At 36.5% G+C, this 14,960-nt stretch overlaps 1 pseudogene; it reads left to right on the top strand.

Moving 5' to 3' along the window:
- Window positions 1-6,739: 6,739 nt before the first annotated feature.
- Window positions 6,740-13,920, top strand: LOC149235382 (putative purine permease 11 pseudogene; annotated as a pseudogene).
- The last annotated feature ends 1,040 nt before the right edge of the window (window positions 13,921-14,960 follow it).

Below are 14,960 nucleotides of genomic sequence, written 5' to 3'. Positions count from 1 at the left end.
CGTAATCCTTGTATGAGAATAAGATCTATTTTTGTCTAACAAATATAAAATTGAAGCACATCTCTCAATTAAAGTGTTGTATCCTTGAGAATGTTCTTATCTCGTGCATTATACAGTTAATAAATAAATAAATTCAAACTTTATAAACTAGCATTTGCACCAAATGTGCAAAGGAAACACCATAAGGCATAAATTGATAAACAATCGCCACATGGGAATGGGAAAATCTAAATAAGATGCAAAGATGGTTAAAGTTTGGGATCCAGTATTTAGAACAAATCTCGAATAACAAAGCTTGCATAGAGTGAAAATATGTTCTGATCCATATATATGAAAAAATATATTTGAATAGGTCAAAAAGTTGGATATGAAAAATAAAAATGCATGTACACCAGGTTACACAAAAACTAGAAACTCACTGCATTCAAACTCTTAAGATGGCATCTACATAGATGTCTACTTTCCTCTCAGGCATCAAGGACCTTATAATTCTACAACATGTGGGGATCTACAAAGAAACACACAGAATGATAAAAGAGCGTGTATTTGCAAAGAGTTCGTGAGTTATTGTATCCAATTCATTCATAGCGTAGCAGTGTAGCGGAATTTAGCTAATGCACAGAAGGCGAATAGCCCACTTATGCAACCTTCACATTAACATTGGTGACTTGGCTTTATAAGTTTCTTCATAACTGCACCATCTCCAAATGACTTCAAACACAGTCTAGTAAAACCTCTAACCTTCAGCAAACTTGGCAGTAAAGGCTTTTTCAAATCACAATCATCAAAATCATAATGTTCACGAATCTCAAAATGCTTTTCTATTCACAAAAATAGGCATAAAAAGGAATACATAGTGTTGATAGTGGTCTAGTGGCAATTTGAAGCTGTTAGGGTGACGATAACCAGAGTCCCATTTAAAAAAAAAGCTTCTAATCTAATAGAAATAGAACATTATCATAACACATTCTGTCCAAAATTTAAAGTGAACTTTTAATCTTAAGAAAACTTTTAATCTTAAAACACAATATCTAAAGTCATTTACTCTTAATACAATATTTAAAATGTCCTTAATGTTACGATCACAACTAGACACCCTACTTTTACCATGATGAGGACTCTAGATACACACTTATATTCTTTATGACTATTTATTTAGCTATACCAGTAGGACTAGACACACTACACATAAACTTTGGATAACTAATTTTTGAAGGGCCAATAATGCCAGTGGAACATGGATAACATGTTTGCAGTGTGCACTCGTCCTGATCCTGCACAACAGAAACCTTGCCATGATGAGCACAAGTCATAAATTGAAAATTTGTCCAAAAAAGATACACTTTGATGTAAAACATATGCACTACTAACATTGAAGAGTCACCCATATGAGGATCTTCTAACATTGAACAGACACCCATATGAGAATCAAACTTTATTAATAGGAAACTTTAAGCTTATATCTTGATATCTTATAAGTCTACTTGCACTTGGCATCATGTTTAAGAGAGATCTTAACCATCCAGTCAATCCAAGCTGAAGTGTGCTTCTACAATTTCAACTCTAAGATCCATGGTAGCAGAACAACTCTTCAAATGATTCCATTGTTGCCCAATCTTCTCATCACATATAACATGCTTTAGAGATTTAAGCCCTCCAACTAATTTAGGTAGATTCCTCAATCGAGAACACTCTCTCATGTCAAGCTCCTTGAGTTCCTTTAGCTACCCTAATTCCTCAGGAAGTTCTTTCAAGCACTCACATAGAGAAATGTCTATATATTCCAGCTTCCCAAGTTTTCCAATAGATGCTGGAAGCTCTTTCAGATCTAGACATGCAGATATTCTTGACATTCTTAAATAACTGAGCCTCCCCAAATCATCAGGTAACTTTCGAAGAAGGTGACAGTTAGTGATAGACCATTTTTGAACTGAAGACATGTCTCAAATGCCAAGGGGAAACTCCTCCAAATCACAACAATGATCCATGTTAAAATATAGCATTATGGGAAGCTTTAGATTTGACTGGATGCCATTGAACCTGGACATATTTCCAAGCCCTTCACATAAGCTCAAAGATAGCTTCTCTAAGTTCTGTAAGACTTTACTATGCTCTTGAAGTGGGGGCATAATCAAACTCTCCAAACAAATAGTCTTGAGCTGAGTGAGTGATGATAACAATGGCAGACCTTTCACTATGGCTCTCTTGGACCCATAATTGAATACTATGATAATTTTCAATTTTCTCATTTTATTCAAAAATGATGGAAGAAAGTAATTACTTGTAGAAAAGAGTAAAACCAAAGCCTCCACCTCATGTAAAATCATCTTACACCATTGATACTCTTCCATTTCTCCTACACAGGTAAACCACAAATGCCAAGCCCAATTACAAAAATATACATTGTGAGACACTTCACATCTTTTAGCTCTTCTAGATTCATAGTTTGGTGGGTTCTGTAAATAATCACCCTTCATAGTAAATAATAATTTTGATAATGATTGTGTGTATCTGTTATGAGTAAAAATAGTAGATCTTTGGCTGTGATGAGCAAACAGGGATGGATAGAGGAGATGGCTAGCCATGTCAAATCTATTGATGGAAACCATCTTCTAGAAGCTGGTTTGGAGGGGTTTTATGGAGAGTCCAAGAAAGAGATCAATCCAGGTTTCTCTGTAGGGACAAATTTCATCTCCAATAACCAAATCCCAGGACTTGATTTTGCAACTATTCATTCCTATCCTGACATTTGGTAAATCTCTATCTATTTCCTCAGATATATATGCATTCAATTGGATGATGTAGAGTTTGCACTAATTTATTGAACTGTGATTTCAACTTTAAAGGCTTGCTGGATCAGATGAGGAGACCCAGATTTCATTTGTGAAGAGTTGGATAGAGAACCATCTAGAAGATGGAAGCAGAATATTGAAGAAACCAGTTTTGTTTGTAGAGTTTGGGAAATCCTCTAAAGACCCAGGATTCGGCATCATTGCAACCAACCAATCTTGAGAGTAGAGATTTAAAATTGTTAGTTTGCTTCAATGACACCGCCAAATTTTCACTAAAAGATGCATATTAATATCCATCAATGAGCCAAACCTTTTCTAGTCTATCTTACTTACCCTGCAAGAAAAAATTGCCCATGAAGAATAGCATTTCACAATTCACATCTTCCTCCCTAGAGAAGAGCAATCCCACACCAACATATTTTATCAGGACATACTAAACTCCAATTTTTTGGCACTCTGAGCGGTAATAATTATGAAGTCAACTGAATTTAATTTTGAAGTGGCAGGGCTCTCAGCCTAGAGCTCAAGCATAACTCCATGCTCATTAAACACCGATGTTCTCACCGTAGCTTGGGTAAGTCTACATGGGTAGCTTACAACGTCAATTAAATAATTTGAATTTCCAAATGAAAGTAAACTAGGAACCCATTGAATTTCTCAAGGTGCTTCTCCATCTTTTCCATCCTCCGGTTGAACATTTGGACCTTCTCTTTCAAGTGTTTGTCCTCTTCTCAAGTCTCAACATCGTTGGCTCTTAAGTCTTCCAATCTCTCTCTGTCTGCTTTGCCCATGTTCAGGTCTGCAATGTTCTCTTCATAGTTTTAGCAATTCAGTCACAGTCAAGGATGCAGATGCTTTGATACATTATGATCCATAAATGGACTTGTGACGCACTTATGAACACAAATTCATTGTGGAAGTTGTAAATCTGTTTTCTATCTTAATGTTGGATAGACTACTCTGTATTTAGAGAGGCTATTGGGTCTTTTTCCTCTGCATTGTACAAGGATCTCTACTGTTCTTTGTTCTTCTGATAGTTCCAAGCCTTGTTCTCTCCACAACATCTGCTCCAAATTGGTTGGCTGGTTCCTCTTTCTGTGTATCTTGCACACAAGTAACCAGATAACAATGCTATGAATAACAATTATTTAGTTAATTCATTTTATCCTTTACCAATATGCTCAAGAATGGAGTAACCCACTCTAAATTATTAATTGGGAAAACAAGGCAATAAGGTTAAAACATTTATTACTTTTGTGGCAAGGAAGGCATGATATGCTTAAGTAGGTTCCATTAGTTAAAGATAATATGAGTTGTCCCAAATACATATAATGCATGTTTTCATCTATCAACTCAAATTTAGTGGAACAAGTGAAAGCATCACCAACATCTATAATGAGATTATTGAAATTGCATCCTTATTAGTTAATAAATTGTGTGAAAATAAAAAGTAGAGCATATACACATGTTTTTGTATCAATATATTTGCTCAACAATTCTGATGCACAACCATCATGGACCACTCAAATGATATGTTAAGGACTACCTTGCTTACTCATAATCCTAATGAGTTTTTTCTTATCTACAAATTCAAAATCCAATCGAAATGGATAAGAGAGTGATAATAACACTGAACTTATTAAAAATATATGGATTGATTCAAGTATCTTGCAAGACTGGTATGCCATGAAGGAAATATGGATTTATCCTAACAAGTCCTCCACCCCAAGACTGAAATATCCTTGTACCTTTACCAAATATTGTTGTATTCCTTTCTTTTCTTTAATCCATAATCAACCATCCATTCTCCCAAGAAGGCATTGGAAACTAATGAAAACACCTAACAATCAAATGGAGCACCCAATAGCCAATGGGTAATGCCCAACAAGCGATTTTATCACCCAAGGAGAGAGAGGGGGGCTATGTGCGGCCTGTATGACCGTCGTACGACCTCAAGGTAAGAGAGAAGATGACCAGCAAAATGAATGTGCTATCACTTCTTCCTTTACCTCACCTCTTATGTCCTCATTGTCATAATCTACTACTGTTATTGTTCCCCTTCTTTGAGAAGCTTCCATAGCATCTAACCTTCTTGTTATGGCTCTCAACATCTCTATATCTCTTCATTAATAGCTCCTCTACGTGGTCTTCCTCAACCTCTCCATACAGAGAATCCCCTTCTATGTGCCCTAATCTACTCTTCCATGTAGCTCTCTCTGCAGTTTAGAACAGTATCTACCCAGTCCCAAAGCTGGTGTTGTTTCTGTACCTTGACAACTTTATCCAACAATCTGCTTGGCTGGAGTTGTCCTCACCACTGGATCAACCCACTATGATGTAATCACTTGATGCAGATGCCCCTGAGGCACTGAATAAATCTAGCAATTGAACACTTGCAATTACAGAGTAGACAACAAACTACACTGTTAACAATATCCTATCTTCTTTAATATAATGGAACTGCATTGCATGAACTGATTTCTTATTTTCAGCAGAAATAAATTGTAACTACTATACTAAAAAAGGTATCACTGCAAAATTTCTGTCAACAATACTTGTATCAGTGTTAATGGATAGGCTCAATAGCTGTTTCATTCAACACAATAAAATTTACATTACAAGCTCAATAGATCTATTTCTCACGCTGATTAAAGAACAATAATTCTAATCTTACATTTACGAGGCTTATGGGTTGTTTCCTTTGCAATAAAACACCTCAACAGGGATCTAAGAATATCTTTGACATAATCGAACTTTGTTTCCTCTACATACAGGCTTAAGGCCTTACTGTACCTCCATTAGACTGTAATGACAGTCACTGGAGTCCACAGATCTACTAGTTCTGTTCCACCAACTCCTCTGAGCTATTACCAAGCTCTACCTGCTTTTTAACAAGGCTTTGCTGCCAATCTTCAATTAAACCACTAAGCTACCAAACACTACTTCCAAGGGAAATGGTTCCTCCTTTAATAGGCCCTAAGCCTCCTTAAAGTCTCCTAATCAAAGTTGACCATTTCAACTAGCTCCACTTCTCACCAATTACCAGTTGTTATGTGGAGTATTCTCAACGGTTTTTTTACCAAAATGAAAACAAATTAAAATGAAATATTTTTGAGTGATGTAAGATTGTCAACTGCATAGGAATTCTCTACATCAACAGTGAAATAGGCATAGTTTTCATTAAAATACAAAACTTGGTTTGAAACGAAGCGACAAACCTGCCTTCCTTCTTTGAAAAATCAATAAGACATGGAAGTAATGAAGACATAATCTCAGCAGTTAGAGTTAAAAAATTGGTTATGTGGTGACGTAAATCTCAAACACAATAAGATCAAATAACTCACCTATGGAATTGGTACCAACATTTATTCAAACCTCACCAAGTACATGAATTTACACTTTAGATTTCCAAATATTATGAGAAGAGTTGTTTGATTGTTGAGAAGCCAGAAGGTGGCATAATTTTCCCAAGTTTAAAATTTGACTCTAGTTATACACCAACTTTGAGAACACAAATGGACTCATCTGTAAACTTGACGCCTTTTTTAAGATGGCCAGAAAATGAATTTGGAAAACATTATTGAAATTCTAAAAACAGTAGTGCCAAAGACTCAAAGTTCTAAAACAACGGACTTCGACTAAAATTTCCATTAGCATGACCAGAAATGAAATACAATATATTTCTTTGATCTACTCGATTACTTGATTCCAAAGCATAATCCACCTCTAATGTCTAGCCATGTCGTCCACTTTGATCAGTGCTCCTTCAAGGAACAGTTGAACGCATTGCTGCTTAAGACACACCCAATGCATTTTTGATATCATTGAGTATGCACATGGTTCCTTGAAAACCAATTTACTTTCCAAGTTCTGACATTGAAGAGATTGAAACTTAAGGCCCTGGTTTGATCAAGGATGCAGAGCCAGGAAGAGGCCCCAATAGAAAGATGTTTGCAGGAAAAAGGAAGACCCATTAGGTGCCTATAATATTCAGCATTTCGTCAATGATTATAGGTCAAGCTACTGCTATGCTTCTTAACATGTATTAATTTGATGATGGTGGTAATAGTAGATGGAAATCAACTCTGTTGCAATCAGCGGGAAGTCCTATTCTTTTCATACCTCTGGTACTTTATCAAGGAAAACAAGCCTCTACGATTACCCCTCTCACACCCAAATTGGTGCTAATTTATGTTGGTTTGGGCTTGCTTCTAGCTGGAGACAATCTACTTTACTCATGGGGTATCTCTTATATGCCTGTTTCGACCTATCCTCTTCTCCGTTCAAGTCAACTAGCCTTCAATGTTGTATTTGCATTCATACTAAATAGACATAAAATTACTCCATATATCGTGAATTCTCTAGTTTTGTTGACTTTGGGTGCAATTCTGCTTGCGGTTCATTCAGATGGTGACAGGCCTAAGGGAGTGAATACTGCCAAGTACATAGTAGATTCATTTGTATTGTTGCAGCTTCTGCCATCTATGGGCTGCTTCTTCCATTGATGTAGCTTGTATTTAATAGGGTTATGAAGAAGGAGACCTTTGCAGTGGTTTTGGAGATGCAAATTTTCACATCCATAGTTGCTAGTGTGGTATGCATAATATGCATAGTTGGATTGTTTGTTAGTGGGGAGTTCAGAGATGAAAAAGGAGGCTGATAGTTTCACAATAGGGAAAGTTGCCTACTATATGACATTGATATGGTCTGCAATAGGATGACAGGTTTCTTCGATTGGTGGAATGGGTTTGATCTTTTTGGTTTCTTCCTTGTTCTCAAATGTGATTAGCACTCTGGCCCTCCCTACTGTGCCCATATTATCAGTGGCTTTCTTCCATTTCAGAATTGAATCTATCAAAATTATTTCGATGTTTTTAAATACATTGGGATTTATTTCCTATATATTGATATGAAATGATCATAAACTAAAAACTGATGTAGAATTGATTAACCATTAGTGTTTTGAATGTTAGCTGAAGCACACAAACCGAGGAAAAACTGCTTGCAAATAAAACTTTATGACAACTGATTAAACATAAAATTGATGCATAACAGAAGTGAAAATAGTAAAAACACAGTGATACTAGACAACAAATTGATGACGGAGTTCGTCCTTGATGGACTACGTCTCTGGGTCTGCTTTCAAGATGGGCGACTGTTTTTATTAGGAATGAGAACAAGGTGTTGATTACACAGAGAAAAGACCAGATTGAATGTGCACGCAGGAACTTCTAATCACTCTCATCAGATAGCCCTCTGAACCATATTTCCAACGCTACTTATGATTTCCAAAACTGACCCTAGATGCTCCTGTAACACTGAAAACAAAAGCTACCTATAAGTCCTCCAAAATCTGCATACAAAAGTCAAAAACCACTCTCCAATTTCCTTCATGTGCAAAACTACCTCTTATAGGCCTGTGGATACATAAAAACCTTCTCTAACTGCATTTAAGGTGAATTTGTTTGATTTTGGATATGGTTTGCCTTCGGTCTTGTTGGCATTAGACACCTAGGGCTAGCACCATGGTGGCCGTATTAATTCCAACAATAAAACTGTTTTAAAAACACAAAATAAACCATATCATAAAGACATAGCTGCTGGAGGTCAGCTAATCGGGTGGAGGTGATTTGGCAGTTGCGTGTGACCAGCCACGGTCTAACCATAGGCTACCACCTCCATGGTCTTCCCTAGCGGTTTCGGCTACCTTCGCGGTGACCGTTTGTATGTGTCCACGTTATCTAGCACAATTAACTTTGGTGGTTACATAACCCAACAACATATCAACTGTTCACATGTATTATGATCTCTGCGCAGTTTATAACCTAGCTGTCATGTTAACCTCTGACGGTTTTCAGAAGTTGATCACATGCCCCCGATGCGGTTAGGCTGCCTGCATAGTCAAGTGGTGGTTAGGGCCTGTTTTAATGTATTTGTAATGTTTTTTTAACAATGTATTAATATATGTAAAGGTTGAGAGCTTTATAAAGGTTTTTATGTTATTTTTTGTATTTGTAATATGGCTAGGGTTTCAAACTTTAGGTGTGTAGGATTTTAACACACACGTTTTGAATTTGGAATAGTTTTATGGTTTAGGACTTAGGTCTTTAGGGTTAGGTTTTAGCATTAGGATTTGAGATTTTACATTAGGTGTAAAAACACCCTTCTCAATCATTGTCACAAAGCGACATGAAACCACATGCATATCGTTGACAAAATGATGTTTGCGACGACACCCCCATTGTCAACAAACCATATTGAACCTTTGCCATGGACGACACCCAGGTTGACACCAAATCCTGCGAGTTGAACGACACGACACATCTCGTCGATCAATCCTGGCGGAATTTTCGATGAACATAAGTCGACAGCCAGGTACAAACGCATACCAAATGATTGCCATGACAACCATAACCATTACCTAAACAACCTGATCCCTAACCAACACTGTCGATCTATTGAAGATGAACTGAAGCGATGACAACATTGAACACTGATGACAACACTTGAACACCTATACAATTGAATCAATGGAATCCTCCTAGATCATTCCTCTCCACTTGAAATCTTTTGGACCACAAAAGTTTGACTAAACAAATAGTCGATGAGGGTAGAACTCCCTCCTTTTCCACCTTGACTTGACGATGTACTAATACATTTGATCAATCACCTGCAAGTGATGACCCTGATGATGCTGACCATGGCACATTTTAAATTGGTGACTTGTTTCATCCATCTGTAGTATGAACAACTTGCGACGATGGGTAAACAACCTGTTATTAACATGGCAATTAAATTCTTTCCATGAAGAATCATGAATTAGTGATTCATAATCTTTGAAAACAATCTCTACTAGATGTTGTTTAATACCCTCAACATGTATAAACAATCTATTTTGCAGAATGACAAACACAATGAGTTAGTGATTCATAATCTTTGAGAATAGTCTCTACTAGATGTTGTTTAATACCCTCAACATGTATAAACAATCTATTTTGTAGAATGATAGAGACAATCAAAGATACTTTTGACATCAAACCAGCTACTTGAATTGACATACTTTCTTGCTTCCTGTTTACTAAGTGAACTTGGTGCACTAAACCTATCCAACTGTGAGATGAAATTTGCTGCAACTTAGTTACATTCTAAAAGTATTGAATTAGCTGTTGATTTGTTTGAATCAATTTTCCTTCATTTATTAAATGATGTTTCCATTGATTAGCAATTTCCTCTGATGCATAAGTTCCCTTTAGACACTTTGACACTTCTTTAGAAAATGCTTTGATATGAAAACAAATAGGTTTCCTCTCCACTTGAAAAGAGGTTTCCGAACTATTTGAGACATGAAATGGCGACACAATACAAGAGAAATTGAACATTGACTTTCCCCAATACTGAACTGCACCCTCGAAACTGAAAATAAACATACCATTTGAAACAAGTCTTTGATTAGACTCACATGTACCATTCCCTGCAATAGACTGCTGATGATGATAGTTTCAAGAATTCAGTTGAATGAATGGGTTGAGAGTCATTCTGTTTTTAAGAAGATGTTCATAGGACATCAAATGTATCTCATGTTGCTTACCTGTTTATGAATAAGATTTCTTAGAAAATAATTAACCACCTTGACTAATTGATCTATAAACTAAATCTCGCATTCTGAACAATCATCCTTATGTTGTTCCTTAATAAACATGAGTACATATTTACTTGAACTTATTAATTGCTTAACTTGATTTGTAACAATTAAATCCAAGTTTGATTTTACTTTATGTGCCCTAACAATAAATTCAACCCCTTCTTTTTTAAGTTGATATTTATGTTCTCTTCTGTAAAACACTGCATCACGATCATAAAGATAAGGATTTCCTAAGACAACTCCACATATGTCTACTGGAACCACATCTAATTCCACTTCATCAATGTAATTAGCTGTTATGGAAAATCTTAATCGACAAATTTTGGTGACTTTTATCTGAGTTGATTTATTTAGCCATCCTAATGGGTAAGGTCTTGGATGATTTCGTGTTTCCAAACCCAAACTTTTAACTAAATATTCATAGATTAAATTCCCCTGTGATCCACTGTCAAACATTGTGTCTATCTTTGCATGCTTAGAAGTTATCCTTATGTTAAACAATTCAACTCTTTTATCCTCATGTGAAGGATTTATGTTTGAAGAAGATGCAATAGTTTTCGAAATTAAACCAGTTTCAGAAGTTTTACTGTCGTAACCATGGCGGTTATCCTCCTTTCATCACCTGAATCTGAACCTAGATCCTGCTGGACTACTGCAATATCCTTCTTTTCATCCTTCTCCTTAAGGAACTTTTTGGGCTTAAGTTCTGGATGAAGTTTCCAACACTTCGATTCATCATGATTGATTCTTTGACAATGAGAACAAGTAGGTATTTCCTTATAAACAATCGGTGATTTCTTTCTCTTCAAATTGTTCTTCCACTTACTGTCACTGGAATATTTGGTTTCCAACTCTTTGGATGAGTGAGATGAAAAATTGAATGGTTTTCCACCTGATCCAATATGTATGGCCTGAACACAAACCTCATCAAAATCATCAGGATTAAACATCAATAAAGTATGTTGCAAATATGAATGTAAACTATCGATGTATTTTAACAAAGTTTCCCATGTATCCAATGAAATACCAAGCGTCAATGCTTTCTTTCTGAACTACTGAGTAAACTCTTGAATACTCTGCCCTTTACCTTGCCTCAAATGCTACCAATCAATAACAGCTTGTTGCATGTATCCTAAAGGATAGAATTGTTTCCTAAGAGCTTTTAAAAACTTAGACCATGAAGAGATGACTTTTCCTTTACACTTTACATCTAGATGAGTTTTACTTTCCCACAAGATTAAAGTTGTTCCCCCCATTCTAAGTGTAGCTAACTAAATTTTAGTTTTATCGCTAGAAATGTTCTGAATGCAAAAATATGCTTCTACCTACTTAATTGAGTTATCTAGCCTTTCAGGAATTCATTTCGCCATCATAAACAGGTAACTCAAATTTAACATCAAGTTTAAAAAGAGATGTTTTCTTAGGTTTCTTTTCCGTTTCAGATTCTGCACTGGAAGAAGAAGAAGAAGAAGAAGAGGATGATGGAGATGATGGACGTGAAGGTGGTTTATCAGTCTTCCCTTTACCTTTGTCCTTCTTCGATGTCTTTGAAGAAGAAGCATCTCTCGCCTTCTTGTCTTCATACAATTCTCCCAACATCTGCTATGTAGTCAAGAATGCCTGCTAAAACTTTTCTTCACTCATCTTAGTTTCAGTGTTTTCACTTGCATCTGATCCTGACATGGTCAATTTCTGAACGACTCGTCGCTTTCCAATCTCTGGATTGATCTGCTCAAATATTCCTTCTCCTCGTTGCAATTTTGACCTGGTTAGCATTCAATGGAAAATTCTACAAACGCAACCTGCTTCGATACCAAATTATATGATCTAAAATGACCATGAACTAAAAACTGATGTAGAATTGATTAACCATTAGTGATTTGAATGTTAGCTGAAGCATGCAAACTGAGGAAAAACTGCTTGAAAAAAACACTTTACGATAGCTGATTAAACATAAAATTGATGCATAACAGAAGTGCAAACAATAAAAACACAACGATACCATATAGAAAATTTATGACGGAGTTCGTACCTAATGGACTACGTCTCCGGGTCCGCTTTCAAGATGGGCGATTGTTTTTATTAGGAATGAGAAAAAGGTGTTGATTACATAGAGAAAATACCAGATTGAATGTGCACAGAGGCACTTCTAATCACTATCATCAGATAGCCCTCTGAACCAGCTTTCTAATGCTACTTACAGTTTCTAAAACCGACCTCGGATGCTCCCATAACACTAAAAACAAAAATTGTCTATGTCCTCCAGAATCTACATACAAAAGTCAAAAACCACTCTCCAATTTCCTCCATGGGAAAAAATGCCTCTTATAGGCCTGTGGTACATAAAAAACTCCTCTGACTACATTTGAGGTGAATTTGTTTGATTTTGTATATGGTTTGGCTTCGGTCCTATTGGAATTAGACACTTAGGGCTAGCACCATGGTGGCCGAATTAATTCCAACAATAAAACTATTTTAAAAACCCAAAATAAACCATATCATAAAGACATAGCCGTTGGAGGTCAGCTAACTGGGCAGAGGTGGTTTGGCAGTTGCATGTGACTAGCCACGATCTAACCGTAGACTGCCACCTTCGCGGTCTTCCCCGACAGTTCTAGCTACCCTCGTGGTGACCGTTTGTATGTGTCCGCGTTCTCCAACATAGTTAACTCTAGTAGTTACATAACCCGATGGCTTATCAACTGTTCACATGTCTTATGATCTCCGCACAGTTTATAATTTGATTGTCACATTAACCTCCAATGGTTTTCTGACGTTGATCACATGCCCCCGACGTGATTAGGCTTCCCGTGCGGTTAAGTGGCTGTTAGGGCCTATTTTAATCTATTTGTAATGTTTTTTTTACAATGTATTAATATATGTAAAGGCCGAGAGCTTTATAAAGGTTTTTATGTTATTGTTTGTATTTGTAATATGGTTAGGGTTTCAAACTTTAGGTGTGTAGGATTTTAACACATAATTTTTGAATTTGAAATAGTTTTATGGTTAGGACTTAGGTCTTTAGGGTTAGGTTTTAGCATTAGGATTTGAGATTTTACATTAGGTGTAAAAACACCCTTCTCAATCATTGTCACAAAGCGACATGAAACCACATGCATATCATCGAAAAAACGACGTTTGCGAAGACACCCCCATTGTCGACAAACCATATTGGACCTTTTCCATGGACGACAGCCAGGTCGACACCAAATCCTACGAGTCGAATGACATGACACATGTCGTCTATCAATCCTAGTGGAACTATCGATGAACATAAGTTGACATCCAGGTACAAACCCATACCAACTGATCTCCATGACAATCATAACCATTACCTGAACAACTTGATCCCTAACCAACACTGTCAATCTGTTGAAGCTAAACTGAAGTGACGACGACACTGAACACTGATGACGACACTTGAACACCTGTACAATTGAATCAATGGAATCCTCCTGGATCATATATGGTGGGTACTTGGATTGAAAGCCTTCTAAAAGTGTGTTGACCAGGGTATCTATTCTAGCAGAAAGCTCATCACATCCTTAATTATGTTCATAGACATCTTTACTGCCCATGAAGAATAGAATTTCACAATTCACATCTTCCTCCCTAGAGAAGAGCAATCCCACACCAACATATTTTATCAGGACATACTAAAATCCAATTTTTTGGCACTCTGAGCAGTAATAATTATGAAGTCAACTAAATTCAATTTTGAAGTGGCAGAGTTCTCAGTCTAGAGCTCAAGCATAACTCCATGCTCATTAAACACCGAAGTTCTCATCGTAGCTTGTGTAAGTCTACATGTGCAGCTTACAACATCAATTAAATAATTTTAATTTCCAAATGGAAGTAAACTAGGAACCCATTGACCATTTCCAAAGACAATACAAGGTGTATCTCGCACAAACTTATCTTTATCCATGTTATTAATAACTACTCTATTCTACAATCTCAATTTAGAAAAACAAGCAACGTAAAAGTCTTCAATTTCTGCACGTCTTTAAAATTCACACCAAATAAAGTTTCTTACCCAGCCCACAAGGCCAATTCATAGATTTTACATAGAACTCTAAAGCATACAACATCTTTGGTAAAACGAGAAGGTTGAGTGATTTGTTATCTTGATTTAGACTTGAGTGTGTTTTTAATTTTGATTTTCAGTCAATGGCAACTATTTTCAATCATTTGCAGCTATAAAAAAACCTCATTGAAAAACATCGCTCCCAACATGAGAAAATATCCCAGCCCTGCATTCAGACCAAAAGCGGTCGATTCCATGACCATATCACAGAAAAATGAGTGTGCTCTATACAACCAATAGTTGTCAATCTCGATTGCTATAGATTGGCACTGAAAGGGATTTGAAACCTCTTGGTACATTAAAGAACCAGGTTTAATCTGGATCTGTGATAAGAAGTGCTAATTTCAATTCCTATAGAGGGGCACCAAGAGAGATTGGAAGCCCTTTAGTGCAGATCACAGATCCAGGTTTATATGGAATTGTGCTAGTAAGTGCCATT

This window comes from Pinus tabuliformis, chromosome 8 (genome assembly GCF_031772625.1).
Source record: "Pinus tabuliformis cultivar Carrire ecotype Pingquan chromosome 8, CPIR1, whole genome shotgun sequence".
Lineage (NCBI taxonomy): Eukaryota > Viridiplantae > Streptophyta > Pinopsida > Pinales > Pinaceae > Pinus > Pinus tabuliformis.
Note: the sequence above shows the minus strand (reverse complement) of the source record. Positions and strands in the feature narration are given on the sequence as shown.